Source organism: Chinchilla lanigera, unplaced genomic scaffold (genome assembly GCF_000276665.1).
Source record: "Chinchilla lanigera isolate Chin_1 unplaced genomic scaffold, ChiLan1.0 scaffold00015, whole genome shotgun sequence".
Classification (NCBI taxonomy): Eukaryota; Metazoa; Chordata; class Mammalia; order Rodentia; family Chinchillidae; genus Chinchilla; species Chinchilla lanigera.
Genome location: NW_004955416.1, coordinates 25,538,256 through 25,549,970, shown reverse-complemented (window position 1 = coordinate 25,549,970; position 11,715 = coordinate 25,538,256). Strand labels below are relative to the sequence as shown.

At 36.8% G+C, this 11,715-nt stretch overlaps 1 long non-coding RNA gene across 2 annotated transcripts in view; it reads left to right on the top strand.

The window, feature by feature from the left end:
• The window catches only part of LOC102027181, a 52,032-nt gene that overhangs the window by 22,794 nt on the left and 17,523 nt on the right, over positions 1-11,715 (top strand). Inside the window, exon 3 of one of the 2 annotated variants that reach the window (XR_001233375.1) lies at positions 3,183-3,289. The exons of the other annotated variant lie outside the window; for it this stretch is intronic. This is a non-coding gene — a long non-coding RNA (uncharacterized LOC102027181). Of the gene's footprint in view, positions 1-3,182; positions 3,290-11,715 lie in introns of those variants that run through there. 2 annotated transcript variants of the gene reach the window in all.

Sequence of the window (11,715 nt, the reverse complement as noted above, 5' to 3'; positions counted from 1 at the left end):
GAGAAAGAGAGAAAGAGAGAAAGAGAGAAAGAGAGAAAGAGAGAAAGAGAGAAAGAGAGAAAGAGAGAAAGAGAGAAAGAGAGAAAGAGAGAAAGAGAGAGAACAGGCAACCAAATGGTGGTACAGTGGAGATCTGGGTTGACCAGTTGTTCATGAGGAACAAAAGGCCACAAGGCAGCCAGAACCTTGGCATTTCTTGATTGAGAAGGGGATCTGAGGAGGGGATTATTGGATGACTGTGAGGGTGGCAGTGGCCTTACGCTTAGAAGCATCTTGCCTTGGAGCATCTTTAGTCTTAGTAGTTTTAGTCTTAGTCTTAGTCTTAATATGTGGGAGAGGATGGCCCAGCCCTAATAGGACAGTGGCAAGTCTCAACAGGGTGATACCAAAAATCCCAAGCCTCTGTTCTTCCTTTAGGGAAGCATGTAAAACTAGCCATTCTGAATTTGTGGTCCCCAACATGTCCCCCATTTTATTTTTGTAATTGTAGTAGTTGAAATAGCATACAAGGTATCTTGGCCATCATACCAACAAACATATTCATGAGAGTTTGTGGGCAGTCTTGACATGTCATCAGCATATGAGCCTCCTGCATTGTCTTCTTGAGTTGTCTCCATGTCATGGATTTGGTAGTCTTCGTGGTTTTCAGTCCTTGCAGGGCCAGGCTTTTCTCCATGGTCATCCTAGAGAATGCTCACACTGGAGGGCCAGACAGGAATAGGCTCCACCACAAGGCTGGGATGTTCCTAGAGCCATAGTCACATATTCCAGGATGGCAGTCACAACAGTGTACCACTGTCTGTTAACACACAAGCATACCCTTGCCCCCATGTTACTAACTGCACTGGACCATCCCACTTTCCTGTTTAGATGTCCTATTGGACTTGAGCCCTAAGCATGCTCATCAGATTTATCCTTTTGCCAATGAAGTTCTGATGGAGGGTGTTTACTTTCTGCAAACAGGTTGGAAAATTTTAGGCAAACATAGCAAGGTCTAGTTGTACATGTGGAAGTAAATGTATTCCACCTATTTCTATAATTGTGCCTCCAGCCGCAGATTTCTTCAGCACTGAGTTTTCCAGGGCCCATCCCTGTCTGACTGCCTATGTTATTTCTAAATAATTTAGACATCATTACAGTAAAGAAAGAAGTATTGTGCATGAATTTTATTTGTTTTGTTTTTTTTTTTTTTTGGTTTTTCTCTGGTACCGGGAACCGAACTCACGACCTTGCACTTGCCAGGCAGGCGCTTTTGCCGCTGAGCTAAATCCCCAGCCCCTGTGCATGAATTTTAGAAGACTTGCTACCCTAGGAGGATAGGGGAAAAATGCTACAGAGAAGAAGTGGTATTAATACCAGAGGCTTCAACATATTACTCATGTTTAGTTGACATTGGGGGAGGTTTATGAGTATTTTAACAACTGTTTTCATACTTTCTATCTCATTATTTTTATTCCTTAAGATATGAAAAATATTTCACAATAATAAAAATTAAATTTTGCATGTGCACTAGCATTGTAAAGTAAGAATTTTAGAATTATTTATCTTATTCAGCTTATAAAAGAGCTATCTTGAAAATAATAATTTATTCAAATGTAGTACAAAGTAATTTAATTTTAAAATGGTGTTTGGAAATCTCAAGTTCCTAAAAAAATGACGGTGTCTTTTGCAAAGGCATTGTATGACCAGCTAAATAAAATATTTAATTTAAAAGACTACAGTGATGAAAAGTGCAAGCACAACTTATTTGAAAATCTCTATTTGAAATAATTCATGTATGTTTTTAAATGAAAATTATCATCTTTATTAGTTCAATAATAAATAAATAAATGTTAAAGTGCAATTATAATTCAAACTGTAATAAACTAGTTTTTCCTTGGCATTTACATTAAAAAAGAGAATATAATAATTCTATACTGTCAAAACTGACAAAATGCCCAAAGTGTATGTACTTCTATAATAAGTAGATGCAAAATTAAACCAATTTAGTATAACTTTTTGTATGTGTGTGTGTATTTATTGTATGTTTTATGTGTAAAATTTTCCCTCAGCTAGCTAACATCATCTGAAAAAATAATGTACCATTGTAGATCAGACAAGCTATGGTTGTGAGTGGGTGGAAGGAGTTTAACCTTCTGTCATGATGAGTGTGTTCTTCTTCAGAGCCCTGTTGGTTGCGCTCTGCCTTAAGCGTCCTTTCTCAGGTTTCTTATATTTCACAATAAGCATGCTTGTCAGATTTATCCTTTTGCCAATGAAATTCTGATGGAGGGTGTTTACTTTCCGCAAACAGGCTTGAAAACTTTAGGCAAACATAGCGCGTTTCTTCAGGGTTGCTGTCCTCATGTCATTCTCATCTCCATCTGCCTTATCCTTAGATCTTTCCTCGTCGTATTTACACTGGTCAGGATTCTCCAAGGGACAGAAACAAGCACAGATAGATATGGATATAGATATGGGCATGGATATGGACATGTGCATATCCATAAATCTATATCCATAAAATATAAATCCATACATATGTATATATATATTTATATATTTATTTATTAAGGAAATTGGCTCATATCATAATGGAGGCCAAGAAGTCCTAGACAGGCCATCTGCAAGATGAAGACCATAGTTTGCCAGTAGCATGGTTCTGTACAAGTTTGAACCTATACACTTGTGCAAATTTTGGAGTATGAAGGCCAGAGATCCTGGAGTCCACCATCCAAGAGATGGAGAAGAAAAAGAAGTGCTTCCCAGCTGGAGAGAGGGAGACAGGGTAGAGAGGAAAGGAGAGAGAGAGAGAGAGAGAGAGAGACAGAGAGAGAGAGAGAGAGAGAGAGAGAGAGAGAGAAGAGAAAGTTGTTTTTCCTCTGCCTTTTGTCCTATCTAAGCTCATAGCTAATGCCCACCTGCACTGACAGTGCACCTTCCTCATTTAGTCCACTCACACTCACACACCAGGGTCCTCTGCAAACACATCATAAACATACCCACAAACAGTGCTTTACAAGCTCTCAGGATATGCCCTAACCCAGGCAAGTTGACACCTAAAATTAACCATCATCCCACCTATACTATTAACATATTTCACCCCCTACAGTATGTCCCCATATCAGCTTTAATCTTTTCCCACAGCAATTATTATTTGTTAACATCCTATTTATTTTACTCTTATTTTGTTTTTGTTGCAGTCTGCAACATAGAGGATAATTGCTCCAGGACTGGATTCTGTTTTACTTATGGCTGTATCACCAACATCTCAGTAAATATTTGTAAACACAAGAGGAATAAATACTACTGCAACCTAAGAACTATGGATCATTAGAAGAACAACAGTGCATAAGTCAGACTTCCGTCACAATGACAAACACCTGAGGTTATCAATATACAGAGAGAAGAGGTTTACTTTTAGCTCACAGTTCCAGGGGTTTCAGTCCATTGTGGCTTGGCCCCATTACTTTGGGTTTGTTGTGACATAGTGTTGGGAGAGCGTGGTGTGACAAAACTGCTCACCTCACAATCAGAAAGCAAAAGAAAAAAATTAAAGATTGGAGTCCTTCAAAGGCTTCAACCTCCATTACCTGAAAGGCCTCACCACAGACCCACCTCTAAAAGATCCTACTGCCGCCCAATAATGTCAAGCTGGAGACCCAGCTTTTAATATATGAACCTTTTGGGGGCATGTCAGATCCAAACTATAACTAATAGTTTTGGCTAAAATAAATTTAAGTAATTAGACAAAAGTATACATAGATATTTTCTCTAAGTTCAGTGTCACTCAAATTGTTATAAATAAAGCAAAATAATCTAATTGTATTGTAAAACATTAACGAGATACACCCAAACATTGTCACAAAAGGCTTTAATATTCAGCACTACACATCACAGTTTTAAGCTGGTAAATTTTGGACATAATTGGTCCTTGCATAAATATTCATGTTTAAGATTATAGTAACTTATTTTGAGTAGTTTCTGGAGGAGGTTAAAATTGAAGTAAACATGCAAAAAGAAGTGTTTGAGAGAAAGTGTTAAATACCAGTTTGAAATTTTGATTTTAAAATTACCTAGGATTGATGTTTTTTCTCTCTCACTGGGTAGAAGAACAGTTTTTGGTCAACTAACACCATAGGTGAATTATTTCCCTTATTCCAGGTTTGAACTCTAACCTCCTATGTCATCTTGGAAAGAAGTGGTAAGTTTATAAAGTGGTCTGAGACATTTGTTGCCCAGAAAAGCAACAGAGATTTAAAAGATTTTTGAGATAGTGTGGAAATATCTCAGAAACCATAATAAAGGTGATTTCCACTGGGAAAATTGATGTAATTTATCCAACTAAACTAAATTACAGATAAGACAGGTAGAATCTATAAAAAGCAGTAGCTTATAATAATATTGGAAAGGACTACAGTTAGATTATATTCAAGTGAAAGGATTTTTTTCAAATGCATCTATATTCACTTAAATACATTCTTGCTTTGTGGGGTTCAGATTCTGCCTGCTGCCTTTATGCTAGGCTTTTGCCATTCGGGAGTCCCCTAAGGCCAAGCGTAGGCTGATTGAACGCCTCATGGATGGCTCCTTCATATTTGCTCTTGTGGAATTTATATCTAATTCCTTTCTCTGCTTCAATAGTAATGGTTATGTCAATCAGTTTTCCATCACTGTGACAAAATACCTAGGACAAATAACCTTACAGGAGGAAGTATTTTATTTGGTTATGATTTCAGAGGTTTAGTTCATAGTCACGTGGCTCCATTAATTCTGGGCCTGCTGTAAGGCAGAACATGGTGGTGGAGAGTAGTACTGTGTGGTAAAACAAAGCTGTTTACCTCATGGCCGCCAGGAAGTAGAGAGAGGGAGGGAAGAGAACAAGTGGGAGGCGGATAATACAAATACTCTTCAAAGAAACCCTCCATGTCTTACTTCCTCCAATGGCCCACAAGATTTCCACCACTTCCCCATAGTCCATTAAACTCTGAGTTCATCAGTGGATTAAACTAATCTTATAAGGCCCTACCTCTGAACACTGTGCACTGGGGAACAAGCCCCAAATACATGAGCTTTTGGGGAACATTTCAGATCCAAACCATAACAATAATGACTACAGTCCATTTTTTTCTAGTACGAGTAGAACCCAATTCATGGTACCATCAGCCCACTTGCTGTTTAGCCCCTCCTCTTGAGATATCCCAGTCCCAGACCCACAAGTCCTCTTCTCTAAGCTGTTTTCTGCGGTTGATCTCCTTTGATAATTTAGAATTCTCTTTTTCCCCCTCTTCAAGTACTTGGTTTATATTCTTACACCTGGTTGACACATTTTCATATTGAGTTCTTTCAAATAATGTTTTTGTTTCTGTCATCTGACTGGTCTCTGATTGACAGCACACATCGTTCCTGCTCCTTTCCACAAGGTTACCACTCTCAACAGATTTCTCTGTATCCTTCAATCCATTTCACCTTAGTTTCATGCATGCAAATTTACACACATAAACACACACATGTGCGTGTACACACACATGCACACACATCATAGTCTTGAGTATTTCATTCTATGGCCTAGGGAAGCTCCAGATCTCTTTAGGATTCTTTTCAAACCCTTAGATTCATTTTTTTCATGTGTCTTCCTTGGCTAGATCCTATGATTTTACTGCATGCCTCTATATTCCTTCATGGTGACCCAATATGAAGTTCATTTCTCTGAGTTCTTTCTAAAAAGTGGAGATACACAAAGTACTGATGGGCATTTGACTTTAGTCAGAATTCATCCCAGAGAAGAAGAAGATATTGGGAGTTTACATTAAAGGCTGCTGTCCTCCATAGTTCCCTCCCACTAATCTCATCATTGGAATTCACTTTATATTTATTTTTAAAGCTATATTGTTTAGTGCATGGAGATTTGTACTTGTTGCATAAGCTTGGTTGGTTGCACCTTTTGTCCATATTAAATATATTTTGTTACAGTGTTCTTTGTTTGCCCTTGAAATTCTTATTCCATATCTGCTCTACATCCATGAAAAAGTTATCCACAGCATTACAGGGCTGCCATATGCCAGTGTCTAGCTGCTGGGCTTGGCTGTCTGTCAGCTTTCAAATAGGTCAGTGGTGCTTTGAAAGGGGATGAGAGAATGGGGAAATGGAAGAGTCAAGATATTTATCTCCTTCCTTCCTTTCCCCCTCTCTCCTCTCTTCCTTCCTTCCTTCCTTCCTTCCTTCTTTAATCCTTCCTTCCTTCCTTCCTTCCTTCCTCTTTCCTTCCTCCTTCCCTTCTTTCCTTCCTTCCTATATCTGAGTTGCAACTCCTTATAAGGAGATGCCAGCTGCCACTCCCCATTCTATAGTGTTTCAGGCAACTCCATGAGCCTCCAGTCTGAGCCTCTCTAGACTTCGATCTCATCACCCTCACCTCATTTTGATGTCAGATCTTCCAGGCCTGTAAATAATTCATGTATTAAATTCTCTGTACCAAACTTGCAGTGGTTTCTGTTGTTTTGGTTAGATTTAGCAAAATACAATTTCTTCCCTTGTACCTTGTCTGATATTTATATTGTCATTTTCTTTCTTGTTAATAATTACCTGACATGTCTTCCTCTACTCCTTATTGTCAAGTGCCATGCCTCGGTTTAAGAGCTTTGCTTTTAAAGAGAATAGAATTGAGCTATGTTCGCTTATTTGCTTAACTGGAGAGGACATTTTGTCTTTGAAAAAGTAAAAGTAAGCCTTTTGCATTTATTGGAGCACATTCTTTTGCTCTATAATTTTATACTTTCTAATTACATTCCTGTTGTTTCTTCATTACTTACTCAACTTTTGGTTGATTTATAAAGGTGTTTATTCTCTTTTACCTATAACCACTAGAATTTCTCATCTTATTTCATGCCATTAAGATCATAGAAAAAAGATTTGAATCAAAGCATAACATATTTATAGAAAATTTCTCAAAACAAAGTGTATAGCCCAAGGAATCACACAAAGAGCCTGCTTTGTTTTTTTTTTTTTTTTTTTTTTTTTGGTTTTTCTCCGGTACTGGGAACCGAACTCACAACCTTGCGCTTGCCAGGCAGGCGCTTTGCCGCTGAGCTAAATCCCCAGCCCCCAAAGAGCCTGCTTTGTAATTGGCATTCCACAAGCTTCCCTGTTGTTCGCTTTCATTTACTTCTGCTTCCCAAAAGGTACCCCTCAGTTCTGGGGGGTATTTTTGAGCCTGTGGTTTTCTATCACATTAGTATCTGTCATCTCTGAAGAAAATAAAACTTTTAGCATTTCTAAAAATTCATATTCACTCTCTTCTTTCCTTCAAGATTGAAGTTTTGAGAGTTATAATTTCATCTTTTTAAATTTTGACTCCAGATTTTTGAAAGTATGGCTTTAAAATTTCCTTATGCCTCTTGTTTATAAATGTATCCATTCTGAACAGTTGTGTTAAGCCCTGGAAGTGCCTTGTCATTCTTGTTTTGATGTAGCTCCAGGTTTTACCAGTTACTTTTCTCTCTAGTATGTCTCATATGTAAGAGTTTTCTCTTTTAGGATATATACATATAATTTTTTATTTGGATCTAGTTGTAATTGAGCAACACCCTTTTGCAGAAATGACATGTTTGTTGATATATTGTCTGAGCCCCTGAAAAACTGGAGAAGTCCCTGGTTTTTCTTCATGTGTAAAAGATGATTTGGCTTGTAAAAGGTCTCAAGATTTTAAGTATTCTTTTTAGAGCAACAAAAGCAGGCTTTTTTTTTTGGTACCAGGAATCAAACTCAGGACCTTGTGCTTTCCAGGCAAGCTCTATGTTACTGAGCTATTTCTTCATTCCATTCTTCAGTTAGTATTTCCTACAACAAATTCAACATATGTTTGCTTCTGTTAATAAACTCATTTTATTTTTCTACAAGTTCTTAGTTATTTTTGGAATGAACCTTTGAATTCAGAAGTGATAGCAGGGTATATCTACTAATATTGGTGCCTTTCAATGTTTCTTTTTAATATTTCAGTACTTTACTTCTAAAAACTCAAATATTTCTCAAAAATACTGCTTAAATGTATGTCATGGGTGTTTTTCTTTAATATTTTTAAACTGGACTCTTAAAAGACTACACTGGAGGTCCTGTGTATGACTGTTTTTTATTCTGTCACCCTCTGCATTTTATACAATGGTGGTCATATTTTTATCGAAGAATATTTTTAAAATTTCAGATTAGATCTCTTCATCTGGATGTTTTTGTTGTATAGATATATGTCATCCTATTTTCAGCATGACAAGCTGTTTGGCCCTTGATAGATTCCTTGTTCTAGAATCTTTGAAAGTACCTCAGTAGTTCTGGCCTCTGCATGGGACCCTCTCATAACCCAGTCACTTGACCAGAATCCTCCATCCATGTAGCATTCATCCCCAGTTCTGAAGCAACAGAGACTCTGACCTGGCTATTTGGATTGGTCTCTGGGACATTAAGTGTAAGCTTTAAATGCAAAAACTTGAATTGCTAACCACTTCCTGTAGAACTTGACTTTATTTCTGGATCATGGACTCAGACTTTGCTCCATAGAATCTCACACTGTGGACAGGCCATTGGGAAGGTACAAGGAGGTCTCCTGATTAAAGCAATTTTATAGCAGTGTTCCTGGAACTGTTTCCATTTTTAAAGTGTAACTGCTGGTTAAGATTGGTTATCTATTAATACTAGTGTTCTTAAACTATTATCTCTTTCCTTAAATATACAGTAAACATGTATTAGCTTTTAAAGAGAATAAGAGGCTAGCACTTCATTTGAACTATTAAAGGCCAAATATTAAATTTTAACCCTGAATGGGAGGCAAGGATATCAAGAGATAATTAAATGGTCATAGCAAGCAGTTTGTAGATTGAGAGTCAGTGACCTGGGTTGCTCCTTGCCCACCTCTTCTTGGGCAACCTATTTTTCTACAGAAAATGATTACACCTAGATCACTTAAAGCTGTGCTTCTTGAGGAAGGGGTAGAAACTTAAAGTGGTTGTTAATAGCTTTAGTGATTGTGGTATTTTCTACCTACACATCAGTAATGAAATGTTTTAAGTATTTAAATTCTGACTTCTACAAGTTGATTAAAATGTACCATCTACTGACATTTCTATAAGTCTCTTCCACCTCAAATCACAGTCTCTGCTGAGTAGTTAATATTGAAAGCTTTCTAATTCCTCACTACTGTCATTACTCAAGTTTCGAACTGTGGTGGGTGCAATAGGAATAAAATGAACTTGAGCAACATTCCCATTTGAATCCCAGCAGCACTGCTTCCTAGGTTTGGAAATTTGGCCAAGTTATTAATAGTTCCAGGCTTCTAGTTCCACACCTTATTATAATAAGGGTAATAATTTGCATTTATTAGTGGAGGGATAATATCTATTTCAGGGGATAATGATTAAGACACCAAGCTCTGAAGTTAAGCTGGGTGAATTTGTCTCACCACTAATGTATAGCTGTGTAATCTGTGAAAGCTGCTAATTTTTCTGAGGCTCAGATTCTTTGTGTAAACTGAAAATAATAATGATACCTTCCTATAAGTTCTTGATCAAAAACACCATTTTTATTTCATAGTTTATAACATTATATTCAATAAATTTAAATATTTTAATTAAAATCATACTATTTTAAAATGCATTTATTAATTTTTCCTTTCTCTCCCATCCTCTTGATCTTTCATCCTTTATTTGTTCTGTAGATACTGACTACAATAACACACAACATATGTATTGTTTATGCCATAGTTTATTGGGAAATCCAGAAATAACCAAAACAATTACTGAGCAGGTGGACAATGGAAATTTGAAAATCTGCACTGTGCCAATTATTGAATGTATTGTGATTTGACAGTTTACCAAGGAAACAAACATTTTAATTCGATAGGAAAAACTATAAATATGCCTCCATCTGCCTGGTTGCAACTGGTTTTACTGATAGATCATTTTGAAGTTGGCTTAAGGGCATCATGAATTATTGTGTATCTATTATATTTTTGTTTGGTTTTTTTGTTTGTTTGTTTGTTTGTTTGTTTTTTGTTTGTTTTTTTTCTCCGGTACCAGGAACCAAACTCACGACCTTGCGCTTGCTAGGCAGGCGCTTTGCCACTGAGCTAAATCCCCAGCCCTGTGTATCTATTATAAATTATATAGGATGCTCCTTCCTTTTATATGTGTTATTTTCCCCCAAATGCTCTCTATGAAATACATACAATTTTTAATTGCTTGCCTGAATTTCTTCAGAGGATTTCAGAATTTTTAATTTTCAGTCTATTTAAAAGCCTACCACATGCACGTTAACAATTACCAAAACCTCCTCTCCAAGTTTAAAGTGTTGCATTATCAGAGTCATTATTATTTCTTTAATGACATCTATATCTATATCTATCTATCATCTATCTATCTATCTATCTATCTATCTATCTATATACATTTAAGCTAAAAATGATGTTATATGGGAGTCCGTATAAGAATTTAGGTCAAGTTAAACATAAAATGAGTTTCAGGTTATAGTACATTTCATGGAAGTTCTGATAGTGGTTGTGTGTAGGTAGCCTTTATTGCATGAACATCCCTGTAGAACACAAGTGTAGTTCAAAATATATTATAAAAACTTTGAAAGGTAGAGGGCTCATAATTTAAGGCAGAAAATATAGCAGAATTGAGTAAAATGGCACTGATGTGAATTCCACAGTTGTGGGCCTTTCTAGACTGAGGGCAGGTTCTAGTTGGGGACTTGCTAGGGGTTTTTAAAATCATAAAGACAAAACTCATTGCCTAAGTGTCCTGAATTACAGAATACATATTTGGAGGTAAGTTTAAAAGCTGGGAAATGACATGGCAACCTAAGAAAGGGGAAACAGAGAAAAGTAGCCCCAAATTCTGTGTGCAAATCTTGTTAATCTTGCACTAACGCTGGAACCGTACAAGCTGAGGGCTGACTGTAAGCAGCCTTGAATTTTTCAAATTCAAGGCTGAAAAACTGATCTGAAATTTCAGCTGCTGCACACTACACAGGAGACACAGTTTGTAATTTCAGTACAGTTACATACTGTTCCATAAAATAACATAAGTAATGCTTTTTGGATAAGCACATTAGAATCCACATTCCTTGGAATGTATCATTGACAATATCTAGGACATTTCAGAAGTACTTAATATACCTAAATGTAGGTAAAGAAGACTGACATTCTAGGAAAACAATCGATGGATGTTCAGAGATGAACCTGTTATCACTGTTAACTGTGTGAATTTAAACTGGCAGACAAGGATGTTAAAGCAACACTGTAATTATGCTTACACATAAAGAATGTAGGGGGCTGGGGATTTAGCTCAGCGGCAAAGCGCCTGCCTGGCAAGCGCAAGGTCGTGAGTTCGGTTCCCGGTACCGGAGAAAAACCAAAACCAAAAAAAAAAAAAAAAAAAAAAGAATGTAAACAAAGTTTATACGAAACTATTCACAATAATGAAAGACAGGAACTCCCAGCAGAAAAAAGGAAACAAATGTGGACATGTTAGAATTGAAAAATATAGTATCTGGAAAATTGTCTTGTAATCAGGGTTTGCAAGTGAATAGATTTAATACACATCAATTAGGACACATAATTTATTGGATTATTTTATAACATTCACCCAAAAAGTCAAATGCAGAAGAGTGCAAGAGCCTGTCCACGCACTAGAGACGCAAAGAATCCAGCTGAGGCTTGGATCACACAGCAATGTCCTGCATAAGTCC